Below are 13,082 nucleotides of genomic sequence, written 5' to 3' on the forward strand. Positions count from 1 at the left end.
TCCCCAGATGCTTTGCATTAAACCTGAGTGCACGTGGGAGCCTCGGGCTGGTTGCCCTTGCTAAATATGCCCTTGTTACCATGTGGTTTCTAGCCTGAGAATATTCTTATTTTTTATGTATTGAGATCAGATTCACGGCACATAAATTTACCATTCTAACCATTTTAAAGTATACAAGGCATTGATTTTTAGTACGTTCACAAGGTTGTGGAACTGTTGCCATTATCTAATTCCAGAACATCTTCATCACCCTAAAAGAAGCCCTGTACTCAATGAGCAGTCACTCCCAGTTCCTCCTTTCCTCAGCCCCTGGCAACCGTAAAGCTACTTTCCTTCTCTCTGTGTTTCCCTATTCCGGACGTCTCACTCCTTGGAGTCATGCAATGAGTGGCCTTCTGTGATTCACTTCTTTCACTCAGCCTAAGTGTTCCAGCTTCATTCTTGTTGCACTCCATCCTTTCATGGCTGTGATGTGCCACTGTGTGGGCGCATCACACTCTGCCTATTCATTTGTTGGCTGGTGTGCATTTGGGCTCTTAACACTTTTTGTCTAGTGTGAATAATGCTGCCTGTGAACATTCTTGTCTGTGTTTTGGCCTTAGGAGAGTCTTATACCTCTGATCTTTCCCACTACTTTTTGAAATTTCCACATCTTTTCTCATCCTTCTAATTGGTTTCCCATTCTGGAATTTTCTTCTGCCTTTAGGGAGTCCCGAATAGGAGTGGCACTAAACATACTGCCAACCTCCTGTCCCACTTGCTATTTTCAGAGATATTCGGGAAACTCAACAAGTCTTTTCTTCATTAGCTACACAGTGGTCCCTTGAACGATAATTGAACTGTGTGAGTCCGCTTATGTGCAGATTTTTTTCAGCCAACACACAGATTGAAAATACAGTCTATTTAGGATGAGAAGCCTGTGTATATGGAAAGCCCACTTTTCCTATACTCAGGTTCCTCGAGGCTGACTGCAGGATTTGAGTATGTACAGATTTGGTATACTCACAGGTTGTGGTGGGAGACTGGGGGGTGCTGGTGTCTTGGAACCAATCCGCCGCATATACTAAGGGTCGACTGGCCAGCCTGCTGCACAAAATTACAACCCTTCAGGGTGAAAAGGCTTGGGGCCTTTCAAAACACTCTGAGCCACAGAACTGCCTCTGGCCAAACATCAGCAAAGCTTCAAAAGACCTCCTTGTTTCAAGAGAAGTTAATACTAACAGCCTGAACAGGCTCCATGTAATCAAGACCCATTAGCAGGGAACGTGTAGAAAATGAGAGCGTTCTGAGCCTGCCTGCTCAGTGGCCGCCAGCTACATAAACAAGATCTGAAGACCAGTGGGTGCCCGTTGCCATATATTCACAAAGGCTTATGGCAGCCCGTTTACAAAGCTATCATCCACATGAAGAAAATTCGCCCTCAGCCACCGAAAAACAAAACAACAAAAACCCCAACCCCACCCAAATCAAGCCCAACCCAGAACAACATGAAAGGAAACACTCCTTTTGAACATATAACTAATCCTGCTGCCTCTTTCTATTAGAAATGGATAAAGGTACCTTGGCTGTTGCTTTTCTTGCACAGTTTTGTGATGCAATGGTCTGATTTTAAAATTTGCATCCTGTAGGAGGCTGGGACCCCCTGGCCATATCTAGACATACAGTTAGCTACAGTTTGGAGACACGGACATTCATTGCATTATATTCACTGCTCCTAATCTCTTTTCTTTTGATGCAAGATTTAAAAGATTCTTTAAAGCAAACTATTTTGTGATGTTAGTCACTGCCTTTATTGCAGCGATCATGCCATTTGCAGAATTGTAACAATAATTTCGGTACTCTTGATAGGAAGGTGGGTTAGCCAATACCCTTTAAAGAATACCAAATTTAATAGAACTTCTTGCACAATAAGTGCATTATGTCTCATCCTAAAAGAGATTTTTTCTTTCAAGGGTGTGCTGAGTTTTGTCTTAACCTCCTGTAAGTGACATATGCCAATGTGGCCATCTCGGGTGATTTATTGAAGACTCATTACCCTCTGCCTGTGCTTTCAGCCCAGGTATGTCCTGTCTCCCCTGGATGGCTGACTGGTGATTTTTAAAAGGGTTTCCATTGTGCTTTGGGAACCTGAAGGCATCAGAATGGGCTTTTGCTTGTGTGCTGTGTCATATTCTGTTCATTTAAAGAGTAAAGAAAGTGTGTGGTTGGTATTGTGGCCCATGTTGAGCCAAAGCAAAGAGTAAGCCACTGGCTGAAGCCCACCTACGTTGAATGTAATGAAGCCTGAGATGAAAAGGATCTGCTACACTGTACACAGAACACAGAGCTCTGGGCTAACCACACAAAATATGCTGTGTGCAATGAACACTCACGCTGTACTCTTAGGCACATCCCGCACAAAAGACAGAGAGACAACTCCCAGGAGACGGGGCATGTGTGGCAAAGATTTTCCGCCTGGTTACTTTGAAGAAAGCAAAAGGAGGCTGACACTGTGCTTTGTAAGCCGCGTGGGTTGGTACTGGCTCCTGGACGTCAGTTCAGAACGCTCAGGAGTGAACGCAGAAGCCTGGTGAGGGACTCCCAGGAGGAGCTCCTTTCTCCACCTCCTCAGCCTCCGGAGTTCAAATTTCACTCAACCTGAGTGCACCAAACCCCACCCTCGTGTTTACATTGCCCTGGCCTTTTTGGCGGAATCAAAGTCCCTGCATAGCCAAGGAAATCTTTTACCTTCTACACTAGTGGGAGGCCAGGTGCCTGGGAGGGACGTGGCGTGCCTCTGCCCTCCCCTGGCGTGCCACTGTCCTGCTGTGAAGGCCTGTGTCCAGGAAAACTGGGCTCAGAAGTGCAGACTGAGAGAGCCGCTGGGCTGTTTTGAAGGAAGGTAAGCAGGGAGCATTTGTGTGTGCACGCATATGTGTGCGTGTGTCTGTTCCTGTGCGGTGCGTTTGTGTGTGCATGTGTGCGTGTGTGTGGCTTCTGTAAGGCTACAAAGATGTGAAACTGAGCTGTGTGCCTGCTGAGATTTACCAACTCGCCAAGACTTCCAGAGGGAAAGAGCTGGTGCTAGCCAGGAGGAGAGGGTGTTATGGAGTGGAATAGTCAGCAGAACGGATGCTTTAACCGGGCAAGAAGGAATGTCGCTCAGGACTTGTCCAGGAATGCCTTTATTGGTTTGCAAGCTGGAGGTGTCTTAACTTACCGACTTCTTTTTGGGGAGGAGTTCAGTGATGGTCTGACATGGCGTTTGTAAGCTCTCTGGCCGCCTCCGTGGCCAGGCGGCTTGGGTGACCTCAGATAAGGCCAACAGGACCTCCTCTTTTCCTCTGGGCTTGGGCCCTAGTGTTTTCACAGTTAGGAGTGCCCAAAAGGGAACTGGGCTGCCCCGTCAGAGGCCTGAGATAGGCGCCTGCTGAATGCTGAGCCTGCACCAGCGTGCTGGTGTGAGAGGTCTGCCCAGGGAGCCGCCCTGGCCTGCCCTGCTGTCAGTGCGGCTGTAGGGGCACCTTGGCAGCGTCCGGGACTCGCCTGCCACAGCCTCACTCGGAGCATAGCGCTCCTTTATCGCCACATTCCAGAGCCTCACCCAGGAGACCACGGGAGCCCTTGGAATCTGGCCCAACTCCCGAGTCGCTCCTGCTCTGCAGTGGGGTGCCTTCCCTTCCCGGAGAGGCGGTTTGTGGCTGGGCAGGCGTTTCTGTGTGGAAGGTTCTGCTCTGGTTCTGGCTTTTGTTAATTTTTTTTTGCTCTTTATTTCTCTAAGAATTTACAGTCAGCCTCGTTTTTAGAAAGCGTGAGCAAGGAGCTCAGCTTTACTCCAGAGGGAGGGATTTTCCAGCACCCTTGGGCAGTCTCAGTAAGGTGTCCCGCTGCTGCGCTGCAGTCTCTGTCCTGCTGGGCGCCTCCCCTCCTGGCAACTCAGACAGTGATTTGGGGTCTGGGGGCTTGGGAAGGAGTTCACTCTCAAGATAAGACTGACGTACCAAGGGAACAATGCCTTAGAATGGAGTTATTCCGCCTAAGGAGAGAAAGAGTCGTCCCTACAGAGTAGAGTTTATTACCGTCTTTTATTTTTTGTAAAAAAAAAAAAGAAAGAGGAAATATATCAAAGTCATAGGGTCTCTGATTTAGTAGATTAAAAGCAATGTTCTCAAAGACCCAAGTGTAGTCCTCATTTCTTAGCTCTTGATTTTTCTCTGGAGTAGAAAATGATTTAATACAAACTCCAAAAATTATTAATTAGCAAAGAGTCAGAATTCTACTGTAATAAAATTAAAGCAAACCTTGTTTTAGTGAGAGGTTATACATGCTCTAATTATAAATGTCCACATGGAAAAAACAAGAGTGATTTTTGCATATGCTGTGGATAAGATAACACAACACCCCTTGAGAAGGAACCTCTTGGCTCAGACATCGCTTCCTGACTGGGAAGGTCTTTCTGTGCCTGCAGCTCCTACCAGGCCTCCAGGGAGCAGGTACCCTTGGGACATCGCCAGGGCTACCCGTACCTCCCCTCCTGGCTTCAGATGCGAGAATGCTCCTTGCCTCATTGTTAACCCCATTCAACACTGCCTTGTGCTCTGGGCCACAGCCTAGTTTTCAGACGTCCTAGCTTGGTGATGGTCTCTTCCATGCTCCGGAGCCTGAAATCCAGGCAGTCCATCAGCACCTGCCCTCACCAGCACTGAAACCCCCGCTGGCTGTTCCACATTGTGCAGCCTCAGACCCATCAACTGAATAGTCTGCTGGAAAACTCACAAGTCCAGCGCCAGTGCCCATCGCTCATGTGTCAGTTGATTTAGCAAATCCAGGAGAAATGTTCTCTCTCTGCGAGGGGAGGTCATGTGATGCAGTGATGGGAACCACGGATGTGCATGACACGATCTGCCAGATCACCCTTACCCATCCCCCTGTGAAACCTGGACATGTTCTGGTCCCTTGCAGCCCCCTAACCTCATAGGTTCAACAGAGGAGAACCCATGTCCCTTCTGGGTTTGCTTTGAGCCTCAAATGAGGCAATAGGTGAAGTTCTTGGAAGACAGTAGTTGCCTAGTTAGCTTATCACTGCTGCTTTTGCCATCATTGCTGTCAGTGACTGAGGAAACAAAAAAAGTATGGGGTGGGAAAACAGTTTTACAGCTGGTAAGAGCCTGAGCCAGGCAGCTTGGCCATAAAGTCGCACTGGGTGGATGGTTAGCAAAATTGGTGCCTGGGACAATTTGAGTCGTATTAAAAAATGACTTACAGAACTTTTGAATACGTTTTTTAAAACCCATCTCTTATCATAGCTTTATATTAGAGAACAATTCTTCAGGGTAATTCTCGAGGCGGGAGGTCAGTGGATCTGCTTTCTGTGTACTCACTGATTAGATGTTCATGGAGCACTCCTCTGTCCCTCAGCTCTGCACCCAGAGGGTCCACACGTGAATCACATGTGAGTTCCGGGAATTCTTCACTTGACCAGGGAGGGGGAAAGCACAGAAAGAAGGGTTTGCCCAGTGCCTGCTGTGTGCCGTGCCTTTCGTGTTGCACCCCAGTGGTCCTGGGAGCTGATACCAGCAAACACACCCTTCTCCAGGTTGCTTCGCAACAGACAAGGAAAGTGAGGCACAGAGAGGCTGAGTGATTCATTCATCTGAAGTCACACGGCTATGATGAAGCCAGGACTCAAGCCTGGGTTATGCCAGAACGTCTAGAAGGGGAGGGAAGGTGTGCACATGAATCACTCCATTGGAAATGTCAAAAGATGCTTTATGTGACAGTGAGGTGCAAAGGGACTATGATCGCTATCCCAAGGAGAGAGGGTTTCCTTTGTCTCATGGAATTTAGGAAGAGGAGGGAAGGCCTTTAAAGAGGGAGAGGAGGGCAAGGGGGAGAGGGTGAAGGAGGAAGGGGAGGAGGGGAAGAGGAGGAAAGGGAGGAGGGGGAAGAAGAGGAAGAGGGGAGGAAGGGAGGAGATCAAGAGGAGCCACCTCAGGTTGGGGCCTAGTGTGCTATGAGTCTCATTTCTGTCTTGATCTCACAACGGTTGTTTTAATTGAGGTGCAATTTGCATGCAGTAAAATGTGCTCTATTTAGTATACAGTAGTCTGAGTTTGACAAACATTATGCCATGACACTCCTACCACTATCAAGACACAGATATTTCTGTTGCCCAAACCATCCCTCGCACCCTTTGCAGCCTCCACTCTTCTCCTGGCCCTGACCACAGCCATTTGTGTCCAAACACAATGTCTCCACCCCAGAATGTCACCTACGTGGAGTCGTACATAGTCCTTGAGACCCCTCCAGGGGACCGCCTGCAGACGAGTGCTCGTTCTTGAAACCAAAGCCTCTCTGTCTTCAGTATTTTCCCTGGGCTGTGCTTGTCAGAGCCTCACCATGGGCACTTGCAGCTGCAGACACAATTCCAATAAACCTCCACTTACTGGGATTGTTTGGATATGGTGAATTGATTCAGCTGGGCTGGTCCCAAGTGAGTCATTTGAGGGCGATCTGGGGACAGGATGGGTCCTGGCTGTGTCTGGAGAAGCTACCTGTTCCCTGTGGTGGTCCAGGCGCAGGTGGGGCCTCTGGCATATCCATGGCTCCTGACCCCAATGGGGCTGCTGGTACCATGGGCGTGTGGGGGTGCTGAAGAGTCCATGCTAGGAGCAGCACCTGATCCACTAATTGTGAGGATAGAAATGCACTTGCTTGAAGAAACAGAACATAAAACTGACCATCACTACAGCGGCTGTGGCAGCACAGAGGTCTGTCCCCGATAATGAATCATTTTAGGAGTTAGAGAGGAAAGCACAAATCGCTTGATAGTCTCTGAGGAGTGAGTGAGGTGTATATGAGTGTGTGTGTGTGTGTGTGTGTGTGTGTGTGTGTGTCTTGATCTAGATATCTGTAAAATATAAACGTGATTGACTAAGATTAGAATTTTATCATTTTTAAGGGATGGAAATAATGGGTGTTGGAGTTGGCGGGAGGTCGGTTTAAATTTCAGATGTTCTATTCAATAGGCTTGTAAAAAAATCATTAATGTTAGTGCAGGCTCTCTCAGCCTCTGATTTCTCATCTGTAAAATGAACTTCCCATTTCCTGCTTCACAGAATTGCTTTGGGAATTGAGTGGGATCCCTAGGGCCTAACAGTGTGCTGGGAGCATGGGAGGAGCTTGCACAGTGGCCTTGTCTTTAAGTGGTCAGCTGAGTGGTAGGAGAAGGGTGTTTCCAGAATTCTCTCTGTTCGTCAGGTGATGAAGATGCCAATTCCTGCAGCCTCACCTCTCTCACCTGAGGGTGGCCGCTTCAGCATCAGTGGGTGCTTTTCTTCTCACACGCCACTCGGTCTTTCCCTTGCCTCTGTTGATCTGTCTATTCAGATGCCGTGAAATGTGCCCACCACCCTTTCCATCTCTTGTTCCTCTCTGTTCCCCAAGGGGGCTGGTCCATGCTGCAGCACATCATCAGGACTGGGCTGAATATTGCTTCTAAGTCCCCATTTATGACTAGCAATCATAGCAGTGCTTAGTCAACTCTTACCAACTTTCATGGAGAAGAATTTTCTAGTTTCTCCTTTGAAACTAAAAAGTTTCAGGGAGGATACTGTTAGTTCTTTTGAAATGAAAAGTTACTTTTTAAGCACACCTGTCGCAAAAAGTAGAATATGGGATTCTTAGCATCAGTACCTACAAAAAGGAAAGGTTCTACATCGCTTCATAAATCTATCAGATTTGTCCTTCTTTTGCTTCAAATCAACTTTCTGTTGGAAGCAGGGCCAGTGGACAGTTCAGTGGATTACAGATCAGTGATGAGTATTTTTGGTTGCTAAGTGATTGATGATGGAGGGTGCTGAAGTGTGAGGTCAACCGTCCCTTTGGCCAGCTGATTGTTAGCTTGTCGGGGAGCACAGTTGGGCATTGCCTAATCTGTTTTCAGCCGGGATGGAAGGGATATTTTCACATATATTTTTTTGTCTTGTCCATTTTTTGAGTGACTTTTGAAATACTTTCTGAGTGCCTCTTACTCTCTTGCCTCCTTGTGGGAAAGCCACGTTTCAGTACCAGGGTTGGGGTGGAAAGAGAAGGATTCCCTGCAGGGAGGGTGGGTGAGGAAGTCTGTTGCTGCAGGTCCTCCAAGGAGACAAGAATGTCTGTTCTGTATTTTCTTCCTTCTGGTCCTTTTCCAGGCGATAAACTTCACTGGTATGTCATGCAGCGGAAGTCATTCAGGGCCATATTTATGTTTGTTGGATTTTGAACTAAGATCCGGCCACAAGGAAATCGTTGCCAGACAGTGGACAGGCTCCCTTGGGAGGGGAGGTCCTTGGTGCTGTTGGCTGGGTCTGGTGGCAACGCAAGGGAAAGGGGACACCGAATGGGATGATTTACCCTGGACTGAGATGTGGAAAGGTTCTCCTGCATCCGCAGCTGAAGAGCTATGGGATCCCCGCGAGTTACTTCCTCCCACTCTGGGATCAGGTTCTAAATTTGCAGAATGAGGGTTGATTCAGACTTCCCCATACTCCCTTTGAGATGGAAGCAAAATGTTAAAATATGTTATTTAAGGATATAAAAAAGTGGAAGGGGCAGACGAGTGGCAGGACCCCACCTTTGAGAATTCTGTCCTTACCCCACCACCTCCTCACAGCAGTGTCAGCCCTGATAGCACGTCAGGTGCCAGAGACAGAGTGGAGACTTGAAGCCCTGCAGCCTCCCTCACCTAGTAGGGGCTCCTCACCCTCCCTGCCCCTAGGAGTTCGTCAGGGCACCAGGAACCCCACCGACAACCCATGTCCAGGAACCACAGATGGGAGTTTTGTTGGCTATGTCCTTTCTCTGGTCTGGGTGCAGAAAATTACTTTCTACGTCACTTTTCCAAACCAGAACCATATTATCAGTAGCATTCTGCCATCAGTTAAGGAGGGTGTCCTTTAATGATGGATCAGCGCCTTTGGGGGCTGCAGACAACAAGGTGTGGGCTCCTGTTTGGTTTCTCATTGGCAAGACTGGCAGTCAGCCATGCAATGACCCTGCTTCCACACCCCTGTTAGGTTTCATTTCTAGGCAGGATTCTCTTTTTATTGCTCTTGTCCTGCAGCTTTTGCATTGAGTCTTAGAAAGCATAACAGTGGCAGAAAGTGTTTAGGTGAGGCTCTTTCCTATGCGCCCAGTGTAGAGGCAACAGTTTCATAGGTGAGAAGATAGACGATACAGAGGTCAGAAGACAGATATTCACCCAGCCCTGCCACTTGGAGCTGTGTGGGTTTGAGCAATGAAACGCCAACCTCACAGGTGGCAGGAGGATAAAGGAGACTGGAAATGACAGTTAGCATGGTGCCATTTGCTTGCATCTGCTGTTTGCCAGGGCTCTGTCTCATTAATATTCGTGCCCCTGGTTCCGAGCACATTGTGTCCAGATAATGTTCAAATGTCCCCTGGATATCCTGCTTCCTGCTTCATGGGCAAATGGGCTAACCTTTAGGGTCACGACTTTTGTTTTCTTTGGAATTTAGAACCCTTAAATTGGGTGACTTCATTTACTTTTCCAGTTGTGTTCATTGTCAGTTGGAGACCAGCCAGGTCAGTAGCGATGGCCGCCCTGTTTCCGCCTCTCACGAATGGGCGGACCTGGCTGTGCTGCCTGGGAAAAGGCCCAGAGAACGGGGACACCTGGGCTGCAGGTGGCCAAGGGCTGCATGGCTCTTCTACCTTCAGATCCTTGTGGGCTGTGTGTGTGTTTGGTTTGGGTTGGTGGTGGTTCTTTGCTTGTTTGTTTTGCCTGCTAAGGCAGCTGAGCTTTCCAAAATAGCTCCCCAGATTTTGTCATGTGTGAAAAAGCTCAAACTTTTAGCCTCTCACTCAATACTCACCTGGTGTCAGAAGCTGTTCTCTAATGCTAGAAATGTAAGAGAGAGCAAAATAAAGCAAACCACCTGCCCTCAATGAGCCTGAGTCCCCGTGTGTGAAGGTGCAGTTCTTCTGAATGCAAGTATGTACTCTGGATAAAAACCCAGTGATGAAAGGGTGGTCAGGGCAGCACCTATTGAGGAGGTGAGGGAGATGAGATGCAGAGAGGGACAGGAGCCAAAGCCCCAGGGCAGGTGCATGCTTGCAGTGGACTGCTAGGAACAGGGCAGGCAGTGAAGAGATGAGCCCAGGGAGCGGATGCCAGGCCCTGTCCACTATGGGAAGAGCCTTTAGTAGTAGTTATGAGTGCTCTTACTTGGAGCCAAAGATGGAAAGCATCTTTGTGTCTTTCATTCCATTGAAAGATAGGAAGCATTTCGTTTTATAAATGTAAAACCGGGAAACTGAACAGCCTGAATGTCATGACCAGGAACGCACACAGAGTAAATGGTGGAATGGGGATCCCATCTTTAAGGATAAAGGGAAACAGCCATCTCCTTTGTCCAACTGAAATTCAAGTTCTTCCTTTTGCAAAGTGATAGCCCTTTACAAGAAAATAGGATAGGAACAGTGTGTTCCAGAGGCCCCTTCTCCTTCCCTCCCCCTGAGGCTGACTCTCCTGCCCCCACTGAAGACCACGGGGGTGTAGGTGCAGGGGGTTGTCTGTGGAGCTCCTGGGATGGCCTACCCAGAGCTCTGCACCTTTAGAAAGATCTGTGTTGCCACCGAGTGATTCAGAAGCTTGACCAGTCCTATCTTGGAATTCACCTGATAATGCTTCATATTCTTTTCCTGTACATTTAACATTTATTGGGCATTTTCTGATGTAGAAAACTACATATGTATGTAGCAGGAAGTTTAGCAGGAGTCCAGCCTTGTCTTTGACGCTGGATAGGGCTGGACTGGACCCTCTCTGTCCCATGGCTGTGCTCTCATGTATTAATAGGAAGGTGGTTGAACACCACCTGGGCTGTCAGGATTTGATGAGACCCCGCTTGGAGGGCTCAGAATGGGCCTGACATAGATGGAGTGTATAGTCAATGGTAATGGAAATGTTGTTGTTTTTAATGCACGTATTATTATTTTAAGGTTTCTACCACTAATAAAATAGGATTATTCATACCCTCCCACAGGAGAGGGACTATCCTCTGCCTTACCATTTGGTACGGAGCCTTCTAATCATGTACTGTTCTTAGCAGGCAGGGCAGGGAGCTAGCTGAAGGATTCCACCTCAGACTGATTAATAAGCCCTTTTTGACAGCATTTTAATTTAGATTAGAAGAATTGTTTTACAACTCATTCTTGGGCTTTTTTTTTTATGTCATTGTGCCAATTTATTTTAACTCAGATTTAGGGAGAAGGGTGTGGGAGTCATATAGACTTAGTAGTGTGAAATCTGTGACCGTAGTGGGTATGCTCATGCCCCGGGCTGAGTGGCCCTGCAGTGTGTGTCCTGGCTGCCAGCCAGCTGTGGGAGGGACTGGGTTGATGGCCATACAGCACCCTCCATCGTGGGGAGGAGGAGTAGTCTTTGTCATTTTCACGGAGCAGAAGCTGTTTATCAGCACCTCCTTCTCACACTCTGAAAACAGCAAGAAGGATTTACCAGGTCTTACATTTGTTAAATTTTCCTGGTAACAGGAAATCTAAACAGAAACCAAATTAAATTGATGTTTACTTAGGGCCTATAAAGACACTCACCCCTGTGCTATGCCGTTTAATTCTCAGGTCAACCTTTTCATAGAACCATCTACCCACACCCTCATTTTATAGCCAGGAAGCTGAAGGTCAAGGTGAATGCACCAGTTGGTAGAACCCTAAGGGTGGACTCAGGGTAGAGCTGGGATTTGAACCAGTGTCCATCTGATGCCAGAGCTTCTTCAAGGGACCACTCTACTTCGCAATCGCCTAGTGATTGCATTAACAAATGGATTGCATTTTCCATTTTTGAAATTGTAGAGGTGATATTTGCACGTGCCTTATAATTTAGGCCAGTCTTTCCAGGTGTCTCCTTTGTTTAATTTGCACAGAGCTGGGTGAAGTAGGTGTTTTAGTCTCTGCCTGTTCTGAAGCCTGGTCACTCGGTGATCCCTGGTCAGAGCAATGTGAGTTCAGTGCCACCTCTTTGTGGGCAGGGCCACTGACAGAGCCTCCAGGTGTGTGCCCTCCTGGTGCTCTCTGAGCAGGTGGGCAGTGGGCCAGCAGGAGCACACAGGCCTCAGGGCCAGTGCACCTGGGTTCTAGGCCCACCTCCACCTCCTAGCAGCTGCCTGACCTTGGGCAAATTATTTATTCTCTTTGATCCTCAGTTGCTTATAGATAAACAAGAAAATAGGTCATACTGTGAAAATTAGAGAAAATGCACGATGCTCCTGTCCTGTCAATAAAAGGTACTCAGAAAACAGCAGCTGTTACTGAGGCTGTTACCTTGAATGAATCCCATGGCATATGTCCTGTCATCACTTTCCCTGCCTTGAAGACTTGGTTTATTTTCAGCATTTTGTGTAGCATTTCTACTCCCAGACCCTCCCTTCCCTAGGCTTGACTTTAGGATGGGAGTCACGGCCACTGCAGATGGGCCCATACCCCTGTGTCCACTCTCCCCACTCCTTGCTTCTCTGCATGCTTTCCCTTGGGCACGGTTGAAACAAGAAGAAAGCCTTACGTGGGCGTGTTTTCAGCACCACACCCCAGTACCTCTCAGGACTCTGTCCTGACACGTTGTCCCAGTGTTTTCAAAAAAGCCAGCAGCTGCTGACCATGGTGGTGCATCAGCCTGGAGCCCGGGGCTATGAGGCACATGCTTAGGGCAGGTCCCTCCAGAGGGCTCCTGGGCCAGGCTTGGTGACTGCTGTTAGGTAGTGGCTCACGTCTCTCAAATTCCAGGTGCCTACGCAGCGTGGGCTTCCCACCACCAGCAGCTCCCTGGCTGTGGAATGCTTGCAATTTCACAGTTGAGAAAGTAGAAGGTGGGGGAGGCCCATGGGGTGCGGCATGTGCTGACTACAAACTCCAGCTTATTTTAGGAGGCTCTTGGCAAGGACCTGCCGTGTGTGGTCGCGGCAATTGGCCAGTCAGCACATTGAGGCTCGGGAGTCCCAGAATGCCAGAGTCATGGCCATGATTAATAATAGCAGCCGATGCTTCAGCCCTTCCTGCCCACACTTTAGTTCAAAGTTTTATTTTCT

General features: G+C 48.2%; 1 protein-coding gene across 1 annotated transcript in view; it reads left to right on the plus strand.

Annotated features, from left to right (window-relative positions):
* TNS3 (tensin 3) overlaps nt 1-13,082 on the plus strand; it is a 308,400-nt gene that overhangs the window by 204,659 nt on the left and 90,659 nt on the right. The window lies entirely within an intron of this gene.

Source organism: Theropithecus gelada, chromosome 3 (assembly GCF_003255815.1).
Source record: "Theropithecus gelada isolate Dixy chromosome 3, Tgel_1.0, whole genome shotgun sequence".
Taxonomy (NCBI): Eukaryota; Metazoa; Chordata; class Mammalia; order Primates; family Cercopithecidae; genus Theropithecus; species Theropithecus gelada.